The sequence below is a fragment of the Nicotiana sylvestris genome, chromosome 5, assembly GCF_000393655.2.
Source record: "Nicotiana sylvestris chromosome 5, ASM39365v2, whole genome shotgun sequence".
Taxonomy (NCBI): Eukaryota; Viridiplantae; Streptophyta; class Magnoliopsida; order Solanales; family Solanaceae; genus Nicotiana; species Nicotiana sylvestris.
The window spans coordinates 62,934,456-62,947,784 of NC_091061.1; positions in this window are offsets into that span (position 1 = coordinate 62,934,456).

Consider the following 13,329-nt stretch of genomic DNA (forward strand, 5'->3'; position numbering starts at 1 on the left):
GACCAAAACCAGTGCACCACTTGGTCTCTTTTGATCATGGATTCCATCAAGTATATATAACTATTTTTGCCGAATTATGTATAGCATATCTATACTTTAATCTGAGGATCACGGGTTCATGTGAACCATGTTTTACATGGTAAATCCGCCCCTGCACAAAGATGTTACGGTATATTTAAGACTCCAAGTTTTAAAAGTCTATTTTTTTATTAAACTCGGTGTGAAGTCAAATTAGGACAAACAAAGTAAAACAAAAGAAGTAGTTAATTTTTTCGTAGTTGTTAATGAAAGTGAATGCCATTGAGGCATTTGCACAAATGGTGTCTTGGTGCCCCTCTTTAAATTTTTCTTGATGTCACTCTTTAAATTTTTCTAGAGATTTTTCTTTAAATTATCTCCCCTAATAGCTTAGTTGATTAAACTTGTTTAAAAAAAATTTATCGAACTATTTTTAAAGACAAAATTTAACACATTGGGCTAATGAGTGACAAAATAAAGAGCGATATTAAAGAAAAAAAAGTCATACGATGCAAAAAATCAATGCGAGCTAGTCCAGTCCCTCTAGAATTTTATTTAAAATTCACCCATACTATTTTTTAAACCTTTTGTCTTTTTTAACTCTAAAATTTCACTTTTACAAAAAAATTTCTTCACATGTATATATATATTTTTTGTTATTTATAAAAAATTCATATGGTAATTCAAAACTCAAAAAATTAAAAAAAATAATTAATTGCATTGGATCATAAGCTATAGAGTAAGTTTCAAATTAATTTAAAATCTCTTATAAAAGTTTGGCTTTAGGTCTTAAAATATATTGAGCCGCCCCTGGACATGGGTAAAGATCTTAGTGTTTTAACAGTAAATTTTACCGGGGTCCATTCAACTTTGAGTTTATAACACAAAAGTTAATTTTCTATTTTTTGTTCCATAAAAGTCATTAAACTTTGAATTTATAACACAAAAGTCATTTTTCTATTTTTTATCAAATAAAAGTCATTCAACTTTGGCCAAAGTAATCAAAAAGTAAAAATCACCCGAATTTTATATTTCATACTGGAAATATGACATAGCACTCCAAAATAAATTAGTTATATCTAGGATAATTTGAGAAATTTCCCTCCAAGTTTCACTAATCTCAGTTGTGATTTATGAATATTATTGTCACGACCTGTGATGACCTTTTTCATCACTTGTGTTGCAATAAAATTCTACGTTTCGAGGCCTTAAAAACCTTCCTTAGCACCATCTCGATTTGCGTGTTCAATCTGGGCGCGTAGCCGGAAAGCTTAAATGTGAAAATCTGTGAAAAATGATAAGTTTTGACTGTAAAAATGAATAAATTGACTTCGGTCAACAATTTGGGTAAACGAATCCGGCACCGTAATTTGACGGTCCCGGAGGGTCTGTAGAAAAATATGGGACTTGGGCGTATGCCCGGAATCGGATTCCAAGGTCCCAAGCCCGAGAAATGAATTTTTTTAAAGAAAATTATTTTCTGAAATTGTTTAAAGAAATTTGAAATGAAATTTGCTTAGAACATGATGGTATCGGGCCCGTATTTTGGTTCCGGCTCCCTATACATGTCTTATATATGATTTAAGACGTTTCTGTGGAATTTAGTGAAAAACGGATGTCATTTGATGTGATTCGGACTTAAATTGCAAAATTGATGTTTAAAGAAGTTTTGAGAAAATTACGTTGATTTCGAGGTTTAATTTGATGTTCATGATATTATTTTGATGATTTGGTTACACGAATAAGTCCATAGGATATTTTTGAGGTTTTGTGTACACTTGGTTTGGAGTTCCGAGGGCTCGGGTGAGTTTCGGGTAGGTTCCGGGATGTCTTAGGCTTAAAAACATAGGTGTTGCAGGTTCAGAGAGGTGGAAGACCTCTGAACCGACCAGTGCGGTCCGCACAAAAATGAATGCTGCCGCGGAGTAGCTTGTGTGGCCGCACTGGATTTTGTGCGGACCGCGGTGAGGGCCTGTGCGGCCGCACTAGTTTTGGTGCGGTCCGCGGTGAAGAGCAATTCACTGGTCCGACTTTGGAAGCCTATATCTTTCGATCTATAAGGAATTGTGAGATGATTCAAAAATGAAAGTTGTAGACCTTCGTGTCTAGTTTCCAGAAAGGTACAGTTAGAATAATTTGGACATCGATAGAGAAAGTTATGACTAAAATACTAAGACTTGTCACTGCAGAACACAAGAAGCCTGTGCAGCCGCGGTTGATTTTGTGCGGTCCGCACAGGGCATCTGAGGGCAGTATATTTAGATGGGATTTTCAGTTATTTTTCATTTTTTAAGACCCCAAAAACATAAGAGGCGATTTTTCAAACAACCTTTCTTCTCCAAATCAATTGTAAGTCGTTTTTAACTAGTTTTGTTCAATCATTAACATCTTTCAACATGATTTCAACTTCAAATCAATGATTTTCATGGGGGAAATTGGGGTGTTTTTGGTAGAACCTAGGTTTTTTAAAACTTGGGGATTTGGGCCTCGATTTGAGATCCGATTTCAAAACAAATTACATATTTGAGCTCGTGGGGGAATGGGTAATCGGGTTTTGGTTCGAACCTCGGGTTTTGACAATGTGGGCCCGGGGGCAATTTTGACTTTTTGGGTAAAACTTTGGAAAAACCATTTTTCATGCATTCAAATTGATTCATTTAGCGTTTATTGATGTAATTAAGTAGCTTGTGACTAGATACGAGCGAATTGGTGGTGGAATCAAGGGTCTCGAATTGTGTTCGTGGCATCGAGATAAGTGTTCGGTCTAACCTTAGCTTGAGGGATTAGGAGTTGTGTCCTATTTGCTATTTGTTTCTTGTTGAGTACGACGTATAGGCATGGTGATGAGTATCTATACGTTGGTGTCAAACATGATCGTGGGTCTTATATTGTGATTTTCATGACTTCGTTGTATTATTCATGCCTTGGTGAAGATTTCTATTTGTTGTGTAAAGTTGTGGAAAAGAATTGTGACCTATGAACATTGAGGAGCGTTGTCTCCAGTTGTATAATGAATTGTGAAAGTATAAGTGATAATTGAAACTCTAGAGTATTGGTTCGAGTTGTGAAGTAAGAGTGAGAAAGAGAAGAGATCATTATGTTTCCCCCTTGCCAAGCTATTGTTGAGTTGTGGTTTCCTTGCATTGTGTTCTTAATTGATATTACGGATGTTTAGGTTGATGATTCTTTGTGTTGGATATTGTAACAAGTTTGGTTATAGCTGAGGTAGTTAGATGTTGTAACGAGTTTGGTTATAACTGAGGTAGTTAGGTGTTGTAACGAGTTTGGTTATAGCTGAGGCAGTTAGATGTTGTAACAAGTTTTGTTATAGTTATTTCTCCCTTACCGGGATATTGTTTGTTGATATTATTGTTTCCTTGCCGGAATTCTTTGTGATTATTGTTGGCTTGTACATGGGAGCGGGTGGTACGCCTACCACAAAACATAATAAAATGGGAGCGGGTGGTACGCCTACCACAAGAAATAATGAAATGGGAGCGGTTGGTACACCTACCACAAGATATAATGAAATGGGAATAGATGGTACACCTACCACAAGATATAATAAAATGGGAGCGGGTGGTACGCCTACCACAAGAAATAATGAAATGGGAGCGGGTGGTACGCCTACCACGAGATAAATAAAATGGGAGCAGGGTGGCACGCTTTCCACGAGATATAATAAAATGGGAGCGGGTGGCACACCTGCCGCGAGATAGAGGAAATGGGATCGGGTTGCACGCCTGCAAGATATGAAAAGAAAGTGAAATCCGTCTTTGTTTTCCTTATTCTTGTTAGTGATTGGATTTTGATTCCTCATAGTTCCCTTGATATTCTGTTTTTACCTGTTATTCCCCGAAGCATGTTTCCCCCTCCCATCTTTACTTGTTTATTTCCGTATTTCTTTTCCGCTATATATATATTCGAAATGCACAGGTTTATCTGGAGTCTGGTCCTAGACTCGTCACTACCTCGTCGGGGTTAGGCCAGGCACTTACTAGCACATGAGGTCGGTTGTGCTGATACTACACTCTGCACTCTTTTGTGCAGACCTCAGCGTTGTAGACTTTGGACCGCAGTGAGACTGTTGATTCTTGTTCATCAAGCAACCCGAGGTATCCCTGCAGGCGTCCGTAAGCCTTGGCATCTCCTTCCATCTACTTTCCTATTTCTTACATGTATTTCTAGAGACAGTGTTGTATTTAATTCTTTCAGACCTTTATTTGTAGTATTATTAGACCGTCTGTGAAACTATGACACTAGTCCTGGGTAGTCGAGACTCAAACAGTTGTATTAGACATTCAAGTTTAGATGGCTTATTATTTTCGTCCGCTCATGTTATATTTCGTTGTTTAAATGTTATTTTTTTGTAATTGTTAAAGAGAATAAAATTGGTAAAAAGATAGATGGTTCAATAATTAGCTTGCCTAGCTCACATTAGTAGGCGCCATCATGACCCCCAAGGTGGGAAATCCGGGTCGTGACAAGTTGGTATCAGATCTCTAGGTTACATGGGTCTCACAGTTCACATACAAGCTTAGTAGAGTTTGAGGGAACGGTACAGAGACGTCTGTATTTATCCCTAGAGGCTACAGAGTTAGGAAAAGTTTCACTTCTATTTTTCCCTGTCGTGCTATTTTTGTTCTCTCAATGCTAAATTGAAACCTCTACTCTTGTCCTTTCGCGAATGGCGAGGTCATGTACCGCTTCTTCAGGTGAGCGGCAGCACGGACCGATGATAGATCAGCTACGTCCTCGGGGGCTTTGTGGAGGTTGGATAAGTTTCACCAAGCTCTTCACTACTATATTCAGCGGTGCATCTACTGAGGATCCCCAGGATTATCTAGACAGCTGTCATGAGGTTCTCAGGAACATGGGGATCGTGGAGGCCAATGGGGTCGATTTTGCCACTTTTCGCTTGTCTGGATCTACCAAGACTTGGTGGAGGAATTTCTGTTTTTCTATACCAGCTGGATCGCCAACTTTGACTTGGGAGCAGTTCACGCAGCTATTTCTGAAGAAGTTTCTCCCCATCACTCAGAGAGAGGTCTATCGGAGGCAGTTTGAGCATCTCCAACAGGGTTCTATGACTTTTACTCAGTACGAGATCATATTCAGATTTGGCTCGTCATGCTCTTAGTATACTTCCCACTGTCAGAGAGAGTAAGGAGGTTCATTGAGGGACTCGTCCAACCCGCTCAGTTAGCTGGAGGTGGAGGTAGAGGTATTAGAGGTGGAGGTAGAGGTATTAGAGGTGGAGGTAGAGATGCTAGAGGTGGAGGTAAAGATATTAGAGGTGGAGGTGCAGGTACTGATGTAGTTTGTGGTAGAGAAGTTTCAGTTTTATTTTGCGGTGTATCTGATCATGCCTAGTGATTCTTTGAGTGCCCCTGTTTATGTGTCTACACCGGTGGGTGATTCTATTGTGATGGATCGTGTCCACTGTTCATGTATAGTGGTGATTGGAGGTCTTGAGACTCGTGTAGATTTGTTGCTTTTAGACATGGTCGATTTCGATGTTATATTGGGGATGGACTGGTTATCACCTTACCATGCTATCTTGGACTGTCATGCCAAGATTGTGACCTTAGCTTTACCGGGTTTGCCTCGTTCAGAGTGGAGAGGGACTCCTGATCATTCTACCCGTAGTGTTATCTCTTATGTGAAGGCTCGGCGTATGGTCGAGAAGGGGTGTTTGGCCTATTTGGCATATGTTCGTGATTCTAGTGCTGAGGTTCCCTCTATTGATTCTGTGCCCGTTATTCATGAGTTTCCTGAGGTATTCCCTTCAGACTTGCCGGGTATGCCACCCAACAGGGATATTTATTTTTGCATTTATTTGGCTCCGGGCACTCAGCCCATTTCTATCCCATCGTATCTTTGTGTTGGATGTTGTAACAAGTTTGGCTATAGCTGAGGTAGTTAGATGTTGTAACGAGTTTGGTTATAACTGAGGTAGTTAGGTGTTGTAACGAGTTTGGTTATAGCTGAGACAGTTAGATGTTGTAACAAGTTTGGTTATAGCTATTTCTCCCTTGCCGGGATATTGTTTGTTGATATTATTGTTCCCTTGCCGGGATTCCTTGTGATTATTGTTGGCTTGTACATGGGAGCAGGTGGTATGCCTACCACAAGACATAATGAAATGGGAGCGGGTGGTACGCCTACCATAAGAAATAATGAAATGGGAGCGGGTGGTACGCCTACCACAAGATATAATGAAATAGGAGCGGGTGGTACACCTACCACAAGATATAATGAAATGAGAGCAGGTGGTACGCCTACCACAAGAAATAATAAAATGGGAGCGGGTGGTACGCCTACCACGAGATAAATAAAATGGGAGCAGGTGGCACGCCTGCCACGAGATATAATGAAATGGGAGTGGGTAGCACTCCTGCCACGAGATAATGGAAATGGGATCGGGTTGCACGCCTGCAACAAGAAATGAAAAGAAAGTGAAATCCGCATTTGTTTTCCTTATTCTTGTTAGTGGTTGGATTTTGATTCCTTATAGTTCTCTTGATATTTTGTTTTATCTGTTATTCCCTGAAGCATATTTCTCCCTCCCATCTTTACTTATTTATATCTGTATTTCTTTTCTTCTATATATATATATATATATATATATATATATATATATATATATATATTCGAAATGCACAGGTTTATCTAGAGTCTGGTCCTAGTCTCGTCACTACCTCGCCGGGGTTAGGCCAGACACTTACCAGCACATGGGGTCGGTTGTGCTGATACTATACTCTGCACTCTTTTGTGCAGACCTTAGTGTTGTAGACTTTGGACCACAGTGAGATTGCTGATTCTTGTTCATCAGGCGACCCAAGGTAGCCTTGCAGGCGTTCGTAGGCCTTGACGTCTCCTTCCATCTACTTTCATGTTTCTTACATGTATTTCCAGAGATAGTGTTGTATCTAATTCATTCAGACCTTTATTTGTAGTATTCTTAGACCGTCTGTGAAACTGTGACACCAATTCTGGGTAGTCGAGACTCAAACAGTTGTATTAGACATTCATGTTCAGATGGCTTATTGTTTTCGTCCGCTTATGTTATATTCCATTGTTTAAATGTTATTTCTTCGTAATTGTTAAAGAGAATAAAATTGGTAAAAAGATAGATAGTTCAATAATTGGCTTGCCTAGCTCACATTAGTAGGCGCCATCATGACCCCCGAGGTGGGAAATTCGGGTCTGACACGACCTAAAATTTCACCAATGTCGTGATGATACCTATTCCAACCTGCTATGTAAGCCAAACCGTATAAGCTACTACTATAATGAGATATCATTAATGTTATAAATAAGACTGCAAAAGATTTTAATACAACTACCCCAAGTACTAGTAGTACAAGTCATGAGTCATTATGATTTAATTTATAAAGTTGGTGAAAAAAATATATATAACATCAGTTTGAAAATTACATAAGCAGAAGTGAAATCCTAAGCTGCCATGAACACAAGGGTAGCATGAATCCCGCACATTGGTGCATAAGTATAATATGAGTACAACCGACCACATGTACTCAGTAAGTATCTTGACTAATCTCAGAGAAGTAGTGACGAGGTTTTTAAGTTGAAAGATGTTCACTAGTCAAATAACTTATGCAATATATCAAATACTAACAACAAGAAGTGTAGTAGAAAACAATAGCTATAATGTCATCAGAACAAGTGATAATAATTTAATACAAGTAATGGCTTAGCTTCAACAACAAGTCATTAAATGGAATCGCACGTATAGGGCACATCGTACCCAGATTATCAATCACCCTCGCACGACAATAACCTCATGCCACAACATAAATTGCACTTTCATGGCAAAGACCTCGTGTCACATTATAATCTGATTCCGTGTTAATTGCCAAATAATACATTCAAGAGAACTTTTCAAGAATCAAATATAGTAATACATGTTAACAACTTTCTTTTTCCTTCAATCCATTATGTTACCAACAACTCAACAGAATATGAGATAACAACTTCACGTAGGTAAATTCATCTTGGCAATCAAATCGTCAAGTAATAACAGAGGCATGGATTAATATGTTAAGTGTGACGTAAAAACACATAAGATACATGAGAAATCATAAAGAATTCACTTGAAAAATCAAGGCGACACCTAGTTTTAACAACAAGTCATTAAATAGAAACACAAACATATGGCACATAGTGCCCACTAAAAATAATAATAGCCACTCGTATGGCTTCGCTATGACAACATAGCAATATCCTGCCTTTTCGCTCTTGCCTAACAAAATAATTATATCCCGCCTTATCGCTCTTGTTTAACAATATCCCGCCTTGTCGCTCTCGCCTGACAAAATAATAATATCTCGTCTTGTCACTACTGTTTAATAATAGATTTCCATGTCGTTGTCATCTGACAAAACAACAATATCCCTTCTTGTTGCTCTCGCCTGCCAAAATAACAATATCTCACCTTGTCATTCCTGTTTAATAATAATCCACCTTGTCTCTCCTGCCTAACAAAACAATAATATCCCGCCTTGTCGCTCATCTTTAACAATATCCCGCCTAGTTGCTCCTATTTAACAATATCCTGCCTTGTCGTTACCGTCTGATAAAACAACAATATCCCACCTTGTCGCTCCTGTTTAACAACATCCTGCCTTGTTACTTTTGCCAAAGAAAATATCCTGCCTTTTTGCTCATGTTTAACAATATCTCACCTTGCCGCTTCCCGCCTAACAATATAACAATATTTCGTCTTGTCACTCCGGTTTAATAACATTCACATCACAACAACATCAATCGCACGATAAAAACCTCGTGCTAACACTAAACAATCCATCCAACATGTCCATATGTACCACAATCACAATAATGTAAATTAACAAATCATCATCAAGAAGCATACCCTCATAACTCAGTGCACAAGGACATAATAACAATAAAAATACAGATAAGGCATGGCTACAACTAAATCAATTATACCAACCAAGTCCAAAAAGTCATACAAAGGATTACATATGTATCACAGAGTTTACACGTCCCAATCAAAACACAACATAAGATAAAATACAGATGTGTGTTTATAAAATACGTGTATCTACCTCCGAGGCAAGTATAGCATAAGTCTCAAGATTTGCTCATCATGTTCAAAATACGATACCAATAGTCTCAATATTTCTCTAGCATGATTTATGGTACTCGTGAAGTCAATTAATGGAATAATACATAGAATTAAGTAGAACACACAATCAAATAATGCATAGAGTAAGCTAGAATCTACTTCGAGCATGAATACATATGACATATGTATATATGCTTATCACCTCATATATACAGTATCCCCTCATTTAGCAAACAATAAAATTACTAGAAAAATTTTCTCAACTAAATCTAGGCAAGACACTTACGTCAAACTATCCAAATCAATACACTAAAAATGCCTTCACCCTCGATTCGACCTTCGAACGTCTCAAATCTATGCAAAAACAACTCAATAACATCAAATAATGCCATAGGAATCAAACCCAAATGATAAAGATCGAATCTTAACTATATACTCAAAGTCAACAAAAATGCCAACCTAGAACCGCCTTTTGGAACCCAACAAAACTTACAAATTATGATAACTCATTCGAATACGAGTCCAAACATACAAATTTCATCCAAATCCAACTTCGAATCGATGTTCAAATCTCAATTTTTCTCTTTAGAAATGTTTTATCAAACGTCCCCTCCAATTTCTCCTTTAGATTGATCAATCAAATGTCAAATGAAAGATAGAAACACGAATAATACTCAAATTAGAGTCAAGAATACTTACCCCAATTCAAGTGGTGAAAATCACCTAAAAATGCTCCAATCTAAGCCCCTAATCTCAAAATATGATAAAATGAGTTCTAAGTCCAAAATAGAAACTTATACCATTGCTCCAGGTAAACCCTTCGTGATTGCGAAGCACTAAATGAACACTTCCAGAAAACACACTACGCGTTTGCGTCAAAAACCTCGCTAACGTGGTGAACAGAGGTACCAAACAATCGTGAACGCGTCCAGCATCATGCGAATGCGAAGTCAAACTTAGTAAACTGTTCCAACTTAAAACTTTTAAATTGAGAATCATTCTGCTAAAATAATCCCGAATCACTCGAAAACTAAATCCAACCATACACGCAAGTCATAATACATCATACGAAGTTACTCAAGACCTCAAACCACTGGACGAAATGCCAATGCTCGAAACAACCAATCAGGTTGTTACATTCTCCCCTACTTAAACATACGTTCATCTTCGATCGTGCCAAGAGTCGTTCCAAAGCCATCAAACCACTTTACAAACTTACCACGTGCATACCCATGGGTGCCCCACGTCACGTCAATCCATGTAAGCCTGTCAACTTCACCTAACTGAAGACTTTCTCTTCAACCTTAATACATCAACCATAGAACCAAATTCCTAACATTTGAAATTCCTGATACGATTTGATTCTCGCATATATATACTATATAAGTCTAAAAAATGGCATCAAGCCATGGCCATATTTAATGATATAATCACACGACGAACCACATAACTCATGAACTCGTAGTAATATCTTCAAATTGTAATAGCAGCTCATTAACAAAGCTGGTACCGGTAACAAACTTTATATCAAATAAAATCTTGTTCCAACCTTGACAACACAACTAATGATGTAAGGGACATGTAGAAACTCATAACCACTCATCTAATCAACAATTCGTGGAGTTCTCTCGCCCAACAAGATCCATTGCCAAACTCTACACTGATTAATGACGTTCTTATCCAAACATATCTTATCCAAATCTGATTATACAAATTCGAGGTCCACTGATCTCATCTCATCTAGTACAAGCCATTCAACCGACAAGCCACACTAAATGTCACCTAGACACATACGACACAACTCATGCCCAACAAGCAATAACTCAAATATAAACCAGATATAGAAGGAGAGCCAGATAAGAGAACCACTCAAATAATAAATCATTCCAATCCTAAACCATCGAATTGATACATATCCTCAAATCAATAACAGGTTTTTGGCCCTTTACAAACTTGTTTTTAATTTTATGACCTTACATCTTTTTTTACACATGAGAGATCTACTTTTAAACGTAAGAGATATGTTAAAATTGTAAAGGGGTATGTTGTACAAATAACACTGGACCTGATGTATGCCCATCAAATTAACAATAAAAAAAAAAGCTGGAAAAAAAGTTGTTCTATGGCCAAATAGTTGTATTGATTTTACAATTAATGGGCCAAAATATGTTGTTAGTAGCTTCTTCGCATGGATTTTTACCTAGTTATATTATATTAGAAACTTATTTACCTATGTTCTCTATGTTTTAAAGTTTTTAATAAATATCTAGGTTTTTCTTACAAATTGTATACATTACTTCTTAAAAGAATCCTACCCCATTATTAGTGCCTTCAATTAAGGGATTCAATTATATCCTTTCCTTTTTTTCCTTCTCCTTTTCTCTCTCTTTTTTGTTTTACATCAAAGTTCATTAATCTAATCCCATAATCTCCATCTTCTCTCTTTCCACCATCACCGATAGCTTTATATTATTAAAAAAATATTCTGAAATTTTATGATAATTGTATGATAACAATATCATAATTATATTTGAATTCCATCGGATACATCAATGCCTAAAACATAAATGTATCATACTTGTATCACAATTGTATTTAACTTGCATCTGGTATATTAATACCCAAAATAATACATGATACAATACTAATAAATTAATATACAATTATCATACTTGTGATACAAATTGTGAAATTCATCACGAAGGCACAACTGCTCGTAACAATATACAATGAATATGCAACTATTATACATTTGTAATACAATTCTTGCAACAATTATGATACATATACAATTATAATACAATTGCGATACATTTCTAAAAAAATATGATCTTCATCTTCTTCAAGTTTCAATCACAACTATACACTAAAAATTTAATATAATCGTATTATAATTGTATTAGTGTTGTATCGAGTATTATTTTGGGTATTGATGTATCATATACAAGTCACATATAATAAAGATTTTAGAAAGAAAGAAAACAAGATTCAACGTTTACCCACAACTTGATTCTAGAGCAATATTTTAAATTTCATCCGCATTATATTAATAAAAAAAATAGAGATTTTGGGTGATTAGTAAGAAAGAGAGAAATTGAATTTCAAAAGCTTTGGAAGAGCAAAAAAATCTGCAACTTTTTTTTGGGGGAGGGGTGGTAGGGGGAGGGAGGGGAGGATAAAAATGGGTAAGCAAGATTTTGGATAACAATAGGTAAACGAAATTTCTTACTGTGGGTAAAATTAATTTTGGATAATTGTTAAGAAAGAGAGAAGATGTTTTTATAATCTTTTGGAAAATGAAAGAATCTTAAATGTATGAGGAATTATTGGAAATGGAGCATGAGTGTCATGTAACTGGTAGGCTAGATTTAAGGGATCTTGATTTTTTTTTTATTTTTTTTTTATGATTGTGTATATAACTAGTAAATATAGATATACAAAGTAATTAATAAGGAACCTAAATAAAAATGGTAAATAGGTTTATATTATAGTATAGCTAGGTAAAAACCCCTTCTTCGCATCTAAGCTCTTAGAACTCTCATGATTAAGAGATTTCAATAAAGTATCGTACTTCTCTTCCATATCCCGTATGATTTTGGGGTATTATCACTTTTAGCTCACGTCAGAAACTATTTATATTCGATAGTCGAAAATGTGTATAAAATTCTTGTGATATTTGTATATAACATACCGAATGTATATATATACAAAAAATATATATTTTTCGATTATTATTTTGAGAGCGACTATATAGTATCATTTTTCCTATGATTTTTGCCAGGAATTCACTTCAGTTAGCTTCCTAATCAAGAACAAACAAAGCATTCTTCTTTCAAGTGCTTATCACGCGCAATATTTTTTTGAAAACTTCACCATTCATTTTATAACTACAACTGGATTCAACCTGTGTTACGAGCATACTTAAATGGCCCATCTCAACTCAATCATTAGCAAATAGGCTATTTGTAGGTGCTCAATGATTCTCTCTGTATTGTATTGTCTTCTACAAAAATGGATAATGTGTAGAAAGAGACACTAAACACTGCAAAAAATTTCTTCATGAACTAGGTACCCTTCTTTTACTTTTTTCATCTTTCTTTTTGGTTTCTAATTTAGGATTTTATCTAACAAGAAAGCAACCTAAATAACCATCCATATAATCTCCAAGCAATATGTACTATATAAAAAATTTGGGGGAA